Genomic DNA, 13476 nt, shown 5'->3' with positions numbered 1-13476 from the left:
TAATATAATAACATTATTCAATATATAAATGTAAATTGATAATATGATATCTTTTTTTATATCAATGTAATATAGTATAATATAATTTTAATATGATTTAACATATTCTATGGCAAAAATTATATTAATTATTTCTGCTATAAATGGGGGACATGACAGTCCTCCCTTCCTGAGATTGCTTGTCCTCAAGCAATGATCGTTTTAATTAAATCTTCTCAATGTGAGGATCCCAAACTAGCCCTCGAAGATCTGTAGTCTTAAGATAAGTTTTTTCTCATCAATTGTATTAGTAAGAGCCGTCTTGGTTAGTCTTACGGGTATCTTTTGAGACGAGCAAGGGTGAACTTCCCATCTATTGAGAAGAGGATTAGAAGCGTGACACACATCTATGACCTCAATTGTGTAATGACCATGTTGGCTATGCCATATAAATAGGAGACCTTTAGGAATTAGTTCATTGAATCTCACCGTTTATATGATTGTTGTACCCTAACACAATTGTTTGGAAGGGAGTAAAATGCTATAACATTTGTAAACAAGCTTGATATCGTTTAGTCATACTCTATATGATGTTTCACAATGTGTGATAAGTAGTTAGTGAATAGAAGATCTTTTGGTACAAAGAGTTAAATACCACTTACGATTGCGGAAGTGATTTTGTGGAAGCCCCAAATGATAGATTTTACTCCATTATTACATATTGTTCATGAGAGGAATACATGTCTAAATTTCTTGTTTTATAAGTTGTTGGAGGAATATGTCTAAGTCAATAGTTAAGACATTTAAGCAGATAAATTTCTCAAAACATATAAAGGTTGTATTTGTAGAATGTAAAAGATATTTCATCTTGATTAAATAGGTCTAGATGATGATGTGAAAAGGTTAATAATAGCTATACTTAACTCAACATCAATAGTTAGAGTATAACTAGTCAATGAGAAATCTTAGTTGATAGTGTGAATATCATGGATATCGTAGTTACTAAATAGAAGTAAGTAATGAATAAGATTTCAATTTCTTAATTACAGAAATCTAGCATCACCCCCTTTTTGCCATACAGTTTGTATGCATATAGATTGCTATTGTTGGATATTGACATATTGGTAAACTTAGTTGGTAGATTGAGATCATATGTATCACAAATATATTGAATGGCTAAACATGTGTCCTTTCTCCTTTAATGACAATTTATAGGCAACTTTCTATACTTTTCACTTCATGGTTTGAGCAATTGTACTCTCACACATTCTTCCTTCATATAGGTTTTCATAGTATGGTTATGTTTCAATAATCCCTATGTTGTCCTTCCCATGTTATTATGAATATGAGACTCGTGTTTGCAAAAGAATGGCCTTGGTGATTTAAAACATGCACCTCATCTAGAGTACAGTACTCATAAAGTATACTCATAGAATAAACAATAACCAAGCATATTCAAGGAAGACACACACACACACAAAGGAAGTGATCATGTTGAAACATTTAAGATATGAAGCATCCATTTAAGACAAAAAGCATTCATGCTGAAAATACATGAAGCCATTGCATGAGATACAAAGTGCATCAATGGATGAAGCATGGCCATAAACACATGGAAGGCATGAAGCAATTAAATGCATACATGCAAGGCATGAAGCATAAAATGTATGTAAGACATGAAGCATCCACACAGGGTATTAAGTAATACACACAAATGCACACAAGGCATGAAGTCATGTAAATCTTTAAGCATAAACCTAAATAAGGTATGAAATAATACCCATAAATACATGTGGGTACAAGCATAGACGTCAGACATGTAAGGCATGAAGCAACACACATAGAGGTGCAAAGCATACATGGGAAAGGTATGCACGAATCCAATACGACAAGTATGAATCTGAGTCATACACACGAATACACATAAGTTGTAAAGCACAAAGTATACAAATGAAAGCACACAAGGCAAGAACCATCCACATAAAACATGGAGTATACACATAAGGCATGAATATATGTAAGCATGAAGTGTACACATGAATACACGTAATGCATGAAGTATACAAATGAATTCCCTTAAGGCATGAAGCATACACATGAATACACGTATCATAAAGTATACATGAGGCATGAAGTAACACACATAAATGCCATAGGACATGAAGTCTGCACATAAGACATGAAATAATAGACACATGTAAGGCAAGCAGCAACACACATGAATATACAAAAGGCATGAAGTAATGCACGTAAGGCATGAAGCAGCTACGTAAAGCACAAATCATACATATGAATATTGAGGACATGAATCATAAATGTAAACATAAGGTACAAGCATATATGAGAAAGGTACCCATGGAGTAGACATGCCGAAGACACATTAGTCATGAAGCATACATAAGAAAGGTATTCATGGAGTAGACATGTTCAAAACACCTTATTCATGAAGTAACACATAAATACACAAGATATAAAACACATATGCTGAAAACATGCTAGACATGGTGCAAACACAAGGTATGGATGATGAAAGTGTACATATAAAACACCCATGGATTAGGCATGCTCCAAACACAAATTAGACATGAAGCAATTAAAGGCACGCTCACGAAAATGCAATATTGGCCTGATCAATTCAATTTTTAATTTATTTAAGAAGAGGGCTGAATTATTGGTTCGAACTGAGTAGTCATTAAAGTAGGTTTGTCCAACAGGTTGGCAGAATCAAGCTCTAATACCACTGTAATTTCCGCTAATATGTCATACTTTGGATTAACCTAAATTCGCCCAAATCCAAAAGATAGGTACTTTAATTTTATGGGCATAACTTTGGATACTGGTTTCCTGCAACAAAGATTAGAGAACACATGAAACAATACTTTTAAAACTGAAACATATACCAATGAAATTATGTTAATGATATCAATTCTGCTATATTAGTTACTGTTTATAATTACAATTTGTTGGGTATAATCAGTTTATTATATAAAGTCAGATTGAAAGTCAGTTACCAGTGAATTTCCTTAGCCCATTAGGGTAGGCTAGTTGGATAGGGTGTCCAAGAAACCAATCCTCGTAGGCCCAAGGGCAGATACCATATTCCCCTTGGCTCCATATGATCCCCGTTCCCCCTCATCACAACCACCTTCTCTCTTATGCCCAAGAGCAGATGCTTCATCCCTCTTGACTCCAAGTGGCAGGTGTTAGGCATCCACTATGGAGTGGCGTACTTAAAAGAGAGTCACTCTTTACAATGAACCATTTATTATATTTATTCAATCCATCACGTTATGATAATCAATTACATCTGACATAATTATCATTTTATATTACATTTCAACAGTGCTGTGTATTGGATTGTCTAAAACAGTGCGAGACACGCAATGGATTTCAAAGAATCGATGTTGTTCAATTAATCAAGGAGACAAAGCTCCTTTAAATAGAGTTACAAAGACGATGTTTCTAAAAGAAACAATCGTTAACTAGAGGCGAAATTAGAAACAACTTAAATGACCATTAATAACACAAAGAGAAAGATATTATTCTAATACCCTCCCTTAATGGTCATCGTTCTAACTACCAAGAGAAATAATAGAGAAGGTTGCCCCCTTCTTCTCAGAACACGCTGCAACAGAAGACAAGAGCCTGCCACTAACTCTGTCACTTGAGATGAGTCTGCCACCAACCCTCCCAGAAACTGCAGAACTTCTGGAGATACCCAAAACAACACCAACCGTCCAACCTGATGTTGGAGAACTGTTCCTCCCTGTAACTAGAGACACACCAAGAACAGTTGTCACGATTTTGAGGAAAAAATCGGCAAACCCTCCAAACTATTACAGATGAGCAAGATGCCCGAAAATAGACTGCAAATAAGAGACTACTGCAGATGTTCGCACAACTCCAGGTGCGACGAAAAACAGACTGCAGCAAAGTACAATTTTTTTAGGAAAAAATCATAAACCTTAATGATTTTTTTTTTTTTTTTTTTACAGGGACAAAAAATATTTAAAAACCCACAGATAATTTTTTAGGACAAAACTATTAAAACCCACAGATTTTTTCAAGGGAAAAAATATTAAAACCCATCAGAATTTTTTTTAGGTAAAAAAAATTAAAAACCGAAACAAACATCGATGCCCATAAGCCATCTTCACGCTTTTCGACGCACGAAAATCAAGGTACTAAGAAGATGCTAAGTGCACAAAACCTGACTGCCTTCCAACATCAAGTTGGTCAATGACGCCATCTTGCATGTTTCCCAATGCACGGAAAACGAAAAACTGAGAAGACAAAGCTCCTTTAAATAGAGTTACAAAGACGATGTTTCTAAAAGAAACAATCGTTAACTAGAGGTGAAATTAGAAACAACTTAAATGACCATTAATAACACAAAGAGAAAGATATTATTCTAATATTGTCGTCAAAGTTTCCTGTTAGTGTTACTTTGTATTGCCATTAACCACTTATTGTCATTTCATTATAATCAGTTTGTTATTCCTTATAAGAATTTGCATAACTTGAATCTGATTGTATTATGTATTCCTGAGATTATGTGCAAATGTATATATTTATATGTTACGTCTGGCAGTACTGTTTTTTAATGCTGTTTGAATAAATAGATAAAAGTTACCTTCTTATTTTAATATGATATTAACTGTCGTTGATTTGATGAAGAATATCTTAATTTATATACGATGATGCACAAATCTGAATTTAAATATGTATATCATACTGGCTGATATATACTCTAATGCTAACTCAGGAAATTCATGCTTATACGTACCTGACCCTGAACTTACCCGTCTTTATCCCTGCTGGCAGACTTTACCATTCCTTGCTTGCTATCGCCCCAAATTGGCACGGGGGGAAGGTATGTATCCTAACCCCCCATCGTGGTGGAAAGCGACGACGCTTCCTATTTGGTAGCACCGCTTTTTGAATGGTCGCTACCCTCACACCTGACGGGATCCTCCATTTAATCAAGCCATCGTTTTAGAGGAATGGCTATCGAGGACCAGTCAACAAATATAATATATATTTTAATAAAATGGCATAATTCCATATTGTTAATGTATATAATGTATATTTTTTTTTTTTCGGTAATAGGCCTTGGCCAAATTGATTTTATTAATAAAATATTTTACATCTCCATTCGGTGTGGGCACCGGTAGGGAAGAATGGAAGAAGAAAACCTCCGGTCTTGCCCAGATCCAACTGGATCAGAATTACATAAAGTTTAGACATTTCTTGTCTTTACAATCCTCAATTTCCTTTTGAGGTAAATTACAATTATTTGGCAATTCTGCCCTTATAATTTCCAAACTTTCTGTTGAAAGAGTTCCTCTGTTTTCTTTCCTGCTGCTTGAGACCAATAGATGAGGGTTTCCATTTATGCGTCCACCTTTTATGTCCAAGTGAGCTATTCCGTATTGGGTTTGAATTCTCCTTCTTCAAGCAGATTCTTGTCCTGATCTACCAAAAATCAACCAAACATAGCTACCAAATACTACTAAATGTTAGCAATAACCATTCATTTCCAGATATTATCCTTTTAGAACTGAGCTTTCTTTAATAACATATAGTAGCCTTTTTGGTCTCTCACTTTAACATCCCCTACCCCATAGGAATGATAATGTAAGAGATCATCCAGGCTACAATATTCTTACAGATAAAGAGCTATGGCAATACCCTCAATTCCTTGTCATTTTAGGTCATAGCCTTTCTCAATTGAATATATTAAACAAAAATCTAATTAACTTTCTTATGGAATAGAAATCATAACCTAAAAATGCACATATAATATGCTTAGGCTCTAAAATTTAAATTTGTCTACTACTTCAGAAATAATTGCATGCCATAAACCTTGAGACTGCGTTGTTAGTTACCCTTAGGTTATCCTGTATCCATACATCTGCACTTATATATATATTCAGATGGATATATACATAAGTGTAAATGTATATTAATTACCCCTGAATAAGCATTTTTCGTTATCAATAGACATGTAAATCTTAATCGGTGAATTACATTCCAGAATCCCCCGAAACCATTTTCAGAGTAGACTTTTGTAAACAAACATTACCATGAGAAATTTACCTTACTTCTTTACCTTGTTTGTTTTTATCTCGCCTCTTCTTTTTCCCGTTTTGCCGAAACCTTGGGTGCTACGAATTCTGCCTTAATCCTTCCGTAGCTGACACTGAACTTACCCGTCTTTATCCCTGCCGGCAGACTTTACCATTCCTTGCTTGCTATCCCCACAAATTGGCACGGGGGGAAGGTATTTATCCTAACCCCCCATCGTGGTGGAAAGCAACGACGCTTCCTATTTGGTAGCACCGCTTTTTGAATGGTCGCTACCCTCACACCTGACGGGATCCTCCATTTAATCAAGCCATCGTTTTAGAGGAATGGCTATCGGGGGCCAGTCAACAAATATAATATATATTTTAATAAAATGGCATAATTCCATATTGTTAATGTATATAATGTATATTATTAATATATATATTGTTACACCATTTTAATACAATGTATATTATTAATATAATAACATTATTCAATATATTAATGTAAATTAATGTACATTATTAACATAATAACATCATTCAATGTAAATTGATAATATGATATCTTTTTTTATATCAATGTAATATAGTATAATATAATTTTAACATGATTTAACATATTATATGGCAAAAATTATATTAATTATTTCTGCTATAAATGGGGGACATGACAGTCCTCCCTTCCCGAGATTGCTTGTCCTCAAGCAATGATCGTTTTAATTAAATCTTCTCAATGTGAGGATCCCAAACTAGCCCTTGAAGACTTGTCTTAAGACAAGTTTTTTCTCATCAATTGTATTCGTAAGAGCCGTCTTGGTTAGTCTTATGGGTCTCTTTTGAGACGAGCAAGGGTGAACTTCCCATTTATTGAGAAGAGGATTAGAAGCGTGACACACATCTATGACCTCAATTGTGTAATGACCATGTTGGCTATGCCATATAAATAGGAGACCTTTAGGAATTAGTTCACTGAATCTCACCGTTTATATGATAGTTGTACCCTAACACAATTGTTTGGAAGAGAGTAAAATGCTATAACATTTGTAAAGAAGCTTGATATCGTTTCGTCATACTCTATATGATGTTTCACAATGTGTGATAAGCAGTTAGAGAATAGAAGATCTTTTGGTACAAAGAGTTAAATACCACTTACGATTGCGGAAGTGATTTTGTGGAAGCCCCAAATGATAGATTTTACTCCATTATTACATATTGTTCATGAGAGGAATACATGTCTAAATGTCTTGTTTTATAAGTTGTTGGAGGAATATGTTGAAGTCAATAGTTAAGACATTTAATGAGATAAATTTCTCAAAACGTATAAAGGTTGTATTTGTAGAATGTAAAAGATATTTCATCTTGATTAAATAGGTCTAGATGATGATGTGAAAAGGTTAATGATAGCTATACTTAACTTGTATAACTAGTCAATGAGAAATCTTAGTTGATAGTGTGAATATCATGGATATCGTAGTTACTAAATAGAAGTGAGTAATGAATAAGATTTCAATTTCTTAATTACAGAAATCTAGCATCACCCCCTTTTTGCCATACAGTTTGTATGCATATAGATTGCTATGGTTGGATATTGACGTATTGGTAAACTTAGCTGGTAGATTGAGATCTTATGTATCACAAATATATTGAATGGCTAAACATGTTTCCTTTCTCCTTTAATGACAATTTATAGGCAACTTTCTATACTTTTCACTTCATGGTTTGAGCAATTGTACTCTCACACATTCTTCCTTCATATAGGTTTTCATAGTATGGTCATGTTTCAATAATCCCTGCGTTGTCCTTCCCATGTTATTATGAGTATGAGACTCGTGTTTGCAAAAGAAGGGCCTTGGTGATTTAAAACATGCACCTCATCTAGAGTATAGTACTCATAAAGTATACTCGTAGAATAACCAATAACCAAGCATATTCAAGGAAGACACACACACACACAAAGGAAGTAATCATGTTGAAACATTTAAGATACGAAACATCCATTAAAGACAAAAAGCATTCATGCTGAAAATACATGAAGTGTAATGTCCCCTACTATGTTTTAAACATAATTAATCCATTTCAATATACTTATGACTCACACTGAATATATCAGGAGACATTTCCATCTTAAGTTAGAATCCAATCAGTGATATTCCACTGCTCACTCGATTAACTATAAATAAATCGTTCATCTGTCATACATCCATAATTCTTAATGCAAGTGTCAAACCAACTGTAATGTCCCCAACACAAAAACAGCTCCTTTCCCAAGTTCTTAAACACTGACAGCAGTAACATACTAACAAGGATTAGGCATATGAACATATTCTCCTACCATGTATTATCTTCTGAGCTCTTTCTGATTTACCGTCTAATAAGGTTATTTGTCTGATTAAGACATTATGTGTGTATATAACATTATTGATATTACATCATTACTATATATATATACTTATCCTTATTCCGGTTTGAATATTTACACATAAATAAATATATTAATTAAATAATATAACTAATTATTGAAGTATTTGCTAAATACCTATTATATACATTATTGAAACTATCACTACTTAAAACATTAGTTATGAATATTTTTAATGGCTGGTAACAGGGCAGACAGATCTGGTCTGCCACTGTTAGGAATTAAGTATTACTACTGTACATGTTGCAGTCTATGTAATATTATTATTAAATTCTCCATACAAACATATTCGGGCTACATATATTAAGCATACTTACCAATCACATCCCCTATGCATACCACCCAGAACAGGGATGTTGCTGCCTGTAACTCAATAACAGTTCTGATCTGATCTGATCGATGCTGCCAGATCATATATATTCCCTTTCCTAATCTACTCTAAACTCATAAACAAATCATTCAATTTTCCCATTGTTGTGCCAATTTATGTTTTACCTTACTTTTAATGGTTAAGTGTCTAATATTGCCAATTAATCAGTGATCTCTAAGAGTTGTGTTGCTTGGTACAAATGATTATATGAATATCTAAATATGTTTCACTAATGGCTTAGTAAAGGAATGATGAATTCAATCAATATTATCGCTAAGTGATCTTATGATGCCGAGATCTAAGTTTAATATAGATTCTGCTCTCAGTAAGAAATCTGATATGCATCACAATCTGAGAAAGGGAAGGATGACTAATATATCTACCAATCAATCCATCCTAAACGCCAATACTATGGTGTGGATTTGTGAATGTATATCTATATATGAACAGATCTATGAATTATATAGATAGTCACTGTCTTAGATTAATATTAATGTATTTGTATGCGAGACAATAGTCTCAGTCTAATCGCTATAACTGATTTTAATTCTTAATTCCTGTGAGAAAGATGATGCTGTCTCTTCTTATCGATTTATTTCACGGGTCTTATTGTCTGCAAGGATGGATTCACCACTCTTATTCATCGTCTTTGTCCAGTCAGCTATTGATTCCCCTAAATAGTTAATACCGTCATAGTTCCCGATTTCAGTGACTTCTTATATCTTGCCAGAGAAAGGGTTGCATCCTTCCAAACAGATCGCATCTCCCTATAATCATTCTTCGGTAATTATTATATTAATTAATAATAATTGTTTTATATATATACAACGATCAAGGAGGGGACATGACATGAAGCCATTGCATGAGATACAAAGTGCATCAATGGATGTAGCATGGACATAAACACATGGGAGGCATGAAGCAATTGAGTGCATACATGCAAGACATGAAGCATAAAATGTATGTAAGACACGAAGCATCCATGCCGGGTATGAAGTAATACACACAAATGCACAGAAGGCATGAAGTCATGTAAATCTTGAAGCATAAACATAAGGTGTGAAATAATACCCATAAATACATGTTGGGTACAAGCATAGATGTCAGACATGTTAGGCATGAAGCAATACACATAGAGGCGCAAAGCATACATGGGGAAGGTATGCACGAATCCAATACGACAAGTATGAATCTGAGTCATACACATGAATACACATAAGGTGTAAAGCACAAAGTATACAAATGAAAGCACACAAGGCAAGAACCATCCACATAAAACATGTAGCATACACATAAGGCATGAATACATGTAAGCATGAAGTGTACACATGAATACACGTAATGCATGAAGTATACACATGAATTCCCTTAAGGCATGAAGCATTCACATGAATACACGTAGCATAAAGTATACATGAGGCATGAAGTAACACACATAAATGCCATAGGACATGAAGTCTGCACATAAGACATGAAATAATAGACACATGTAAGGCAAGCAGCAACACACATGAATATACAAAAGGCATGAAGTAATGTACATAAGGCATGAAGCAGCTACATATAGCACGAATCATACATATGAATATGGAAGACATGAATTATACATGTAAACATAAGGTACAAGCATATATGAGAAAGGTACCCATGGAGTAGACATGCCGAAGACACATTAGTCATGAAGCATACATGAGAAAGGTATTCATGGAATAGACATGTTGAAAACACCTTATTCATGAAGTAACACATAAATACACATAAGATATAAAACACATGCTGAAAACATGCTAGACATGGTGCAAACACAAGATATAGATGATGAAAGTGTACATATAAAACACCCCTGGAGTAGGCATGCTCCAAACACAAATTAGACATGAAGCAATTAAAGGCACGCTCACAAGAATGCAATATTGGCCTGATCAATTCAATTTTTAATTTATTTAAGAAGAGGGTTGAATAATTGGTTCTAATTGAGTAGTCATTAAAGTAGGTTTGTCCAATAGGTTAGCAGAATCAAGCTCTGATACCACTGTAATGTCCCCTAATATGTCATAATTTAGATTAACCTAAATTCGCCCAAATCCAAAAGATAGGTAATTAAATTTTATGGGCATAACTTTGGATACTGGTTTCTTGCAACAAAGATTAGAGAACACATAAAACAATACTTTTAAACCTGAAACATATACCAATGAGATTATATTAATGATATCAATTCTGCTATATTAGTTATTGTTTAGAATGCCAATTTGTTGGGTATAATCAGTTTATTATATAAAGTCAGATTGAAAGTCAGTTACCAGTCAATTTCCTTAGCCCATTAGGGTAGGCTAGTTGGATAGGGTGTCCAAGAAACCAATCCTCGTAGGCCCAAGAGCAGATACCATATCCCCCTTGGCTCCATATGGCAGGTGTTAGGCATCCATCATGAAGTGATGTACCCAGCGAGGTGTTCTATCACCGTTCCCCTTCATCACAACCACCTTCCCTCTTAAGCCCAAGAGCAGATGCTTCATCCCTCTTGACTCCAAGTGGCAAGTGTTAGGCATCCACTATGGAGTGGTGTACTTAAAAGAGAGTCCCTCTTTACACAATGAACCATTTATTATATTTATTCAATCCATCACGTTATGATAATCAATTACATCTGACATAATTATCATTTTATATTACATTTCAACAATGTTGTGTATTGGATTGTCATCAAAGTATCCTGTTAGTGTTACTTTGTATTGGCACTAACCACTTATTGTCATTTCATTATAATCAGTTTGTTATTCCTTATAAGAATTTGCAGTATTACCATAATTTGAATATATATTTATATGTTACGTCTGGCAGTACCGTTATGTTATTTTAATGTTGTTTGAATAAATAGATAAAACTTACCTTCTTAACTTAATATGATATTAATTGTCATTGACTTGATTAAGAACATCTTAATTTATATTCAATGATGCACAAATCTAAATTTAAATATGTATATCATACTGGCTGATATATACTCTAATGCTAACTCAAGAAATTCATGCTTATACGTACCTGACACTGAACTTACCCGTCTTTATCCCTGCTGGCAGACTTTACCATTCCTTGCTTGCTATCCTCCTAAATTGGCATAGGAGGGAAGGTATTTATCCTAACCCCCCATCGTCGTGGAAAGCCACGATGCTTCCTATTTGGTAGCACCCCTTTTTGAAGGGTCGCTACCCTCACACCTGATGGGATCCTCCATTTAATCAAGTCATCGTTTTAGAGGAATGGCTATTGGGGACCACTCAACAAATATAATATATATTTTAATAAAATGGCATAATTACATATTGTTAATTTATATAATTTAAATTATTAATATATATATTGTTACACCATTTTAATACAATGTATATTATTATTAATATAATAACATCATTCAATATATAAATGTAAATTAATGTACATTATTAACATAATAACATCATTCAATGTAAATTGATAATATGATATCTTTTTTAATATCAATGTAATATAGTATAATATAATTTTAACATGATTTAACATATTATATGGCAAAAATTATATTAATTATTTCTGCTATAAATGGGGGACATGACATTTTAACTTTTATCTTAGCATAAAAATAGTGTTGAACTCACAAATTTCATCGCTTATAATTAATGCTAAGTTTCAATTATCGGAGAAAATGGTGTAAAAAAACCTTCATAACTGTAGGGTGTGATATTCTATCAAAATGTGATATAGTGTTATGGACAGCTGACTCAACTCATGAAAATGAACTGAACTACCGAGTCAATATCTTGGTTAACAAAAATTCTATAACCGCAGAAACGAATAAGCTATGACTCAAGCAAAACTTTTTGCGAAAGACTAGAGCTTATCACGAAGCAATTGAGGCACCATAAACAAGTTGATCAGTGCATAGAAACAATGGTTTTACCTCTGCCCCTAGGTATCAAGGGGGGGTATGTACTAACTGTACATAATCCCTAGGTGTAGTAGGATAATATTTTACCTTTTATATATCCTTGATACAGTAAAAGCTGAATAGGCATCTAGGAGATGAATTGAACAGTCATTAATATTGATAAATATGTACATTGTATCACATTTTGATGAATGGTTTGCGTTTCATTGAATATTTTGTTGTTGTCCTTTCCAGTTCATCTTGTTAATCTTTTCATCTGCATTTCATTTCTGGGCCGATTTTCTTTTCTTGTTCCCCTTGTAGATAATTTATTTTTGAGGATTGATGCTATTTTTCTCCGTCATGATGGGTTCTATTTTCTAGAGCCTGATGTGTGGTGATTTGATCAAAGTTTTAGATGAATTCGTCACCAATTTAAAAACCAGACAAGCCATTTCACTACACATTACAGAAATATAATCCTTTGATGGCTCATTGATTGTCAAAATGTGACATTGAAATTTCAATTGTAGATCTTTATACTTTTTTGATGATTTTAATCTTGTTTATTTTTTAGTTGCTTTAAAACCAATTTTTGTGAAGGTCTACTTGGTAATTAAAACCTAACAAGATTATGAATCTAGACTGCACATATTGTGACATATTAATGAAAAGAATAGATTTCTTTTTGTAATAAGCATTCAGGTTTTATTGTCATATGTGGATGACG

General features: G+C 33.6%; 1 protein-coding gene across 1 annotated transcript in view; it reads left to right on the top strand.

Moving 5' to 3' along the window:
* LOC131062756 (uncharacterized) overlaps nt 1-13476 on the top strand; it is a 29785-nt gene that overhangs the window by 5661 nt on the left and 10648 nt on the right. The gene's annotated exons all lie outside the window — the stretch shown is intronic.

The sequence above is a fragment of the Cryptomeria japonica genome, chromosome 9, assembly GCF_030272615.1.
Source record: "Cryptomeria japonica chromosome 9, Sugi_1.0, whole genome shotgun sequence".
Taxonomy (NCBI): Eukaryota; Viridiplantae; Streptophyta; class Pinopsida; order Cupressales; family Cupressaceae; genus Cryptomeria; species Cryptomeria japonica.
The sequence above is the reverse complement of the archived record's forward strand: the minus strand, read 5'-3'. Positions and strand labels throughout refer to the sequence as shown.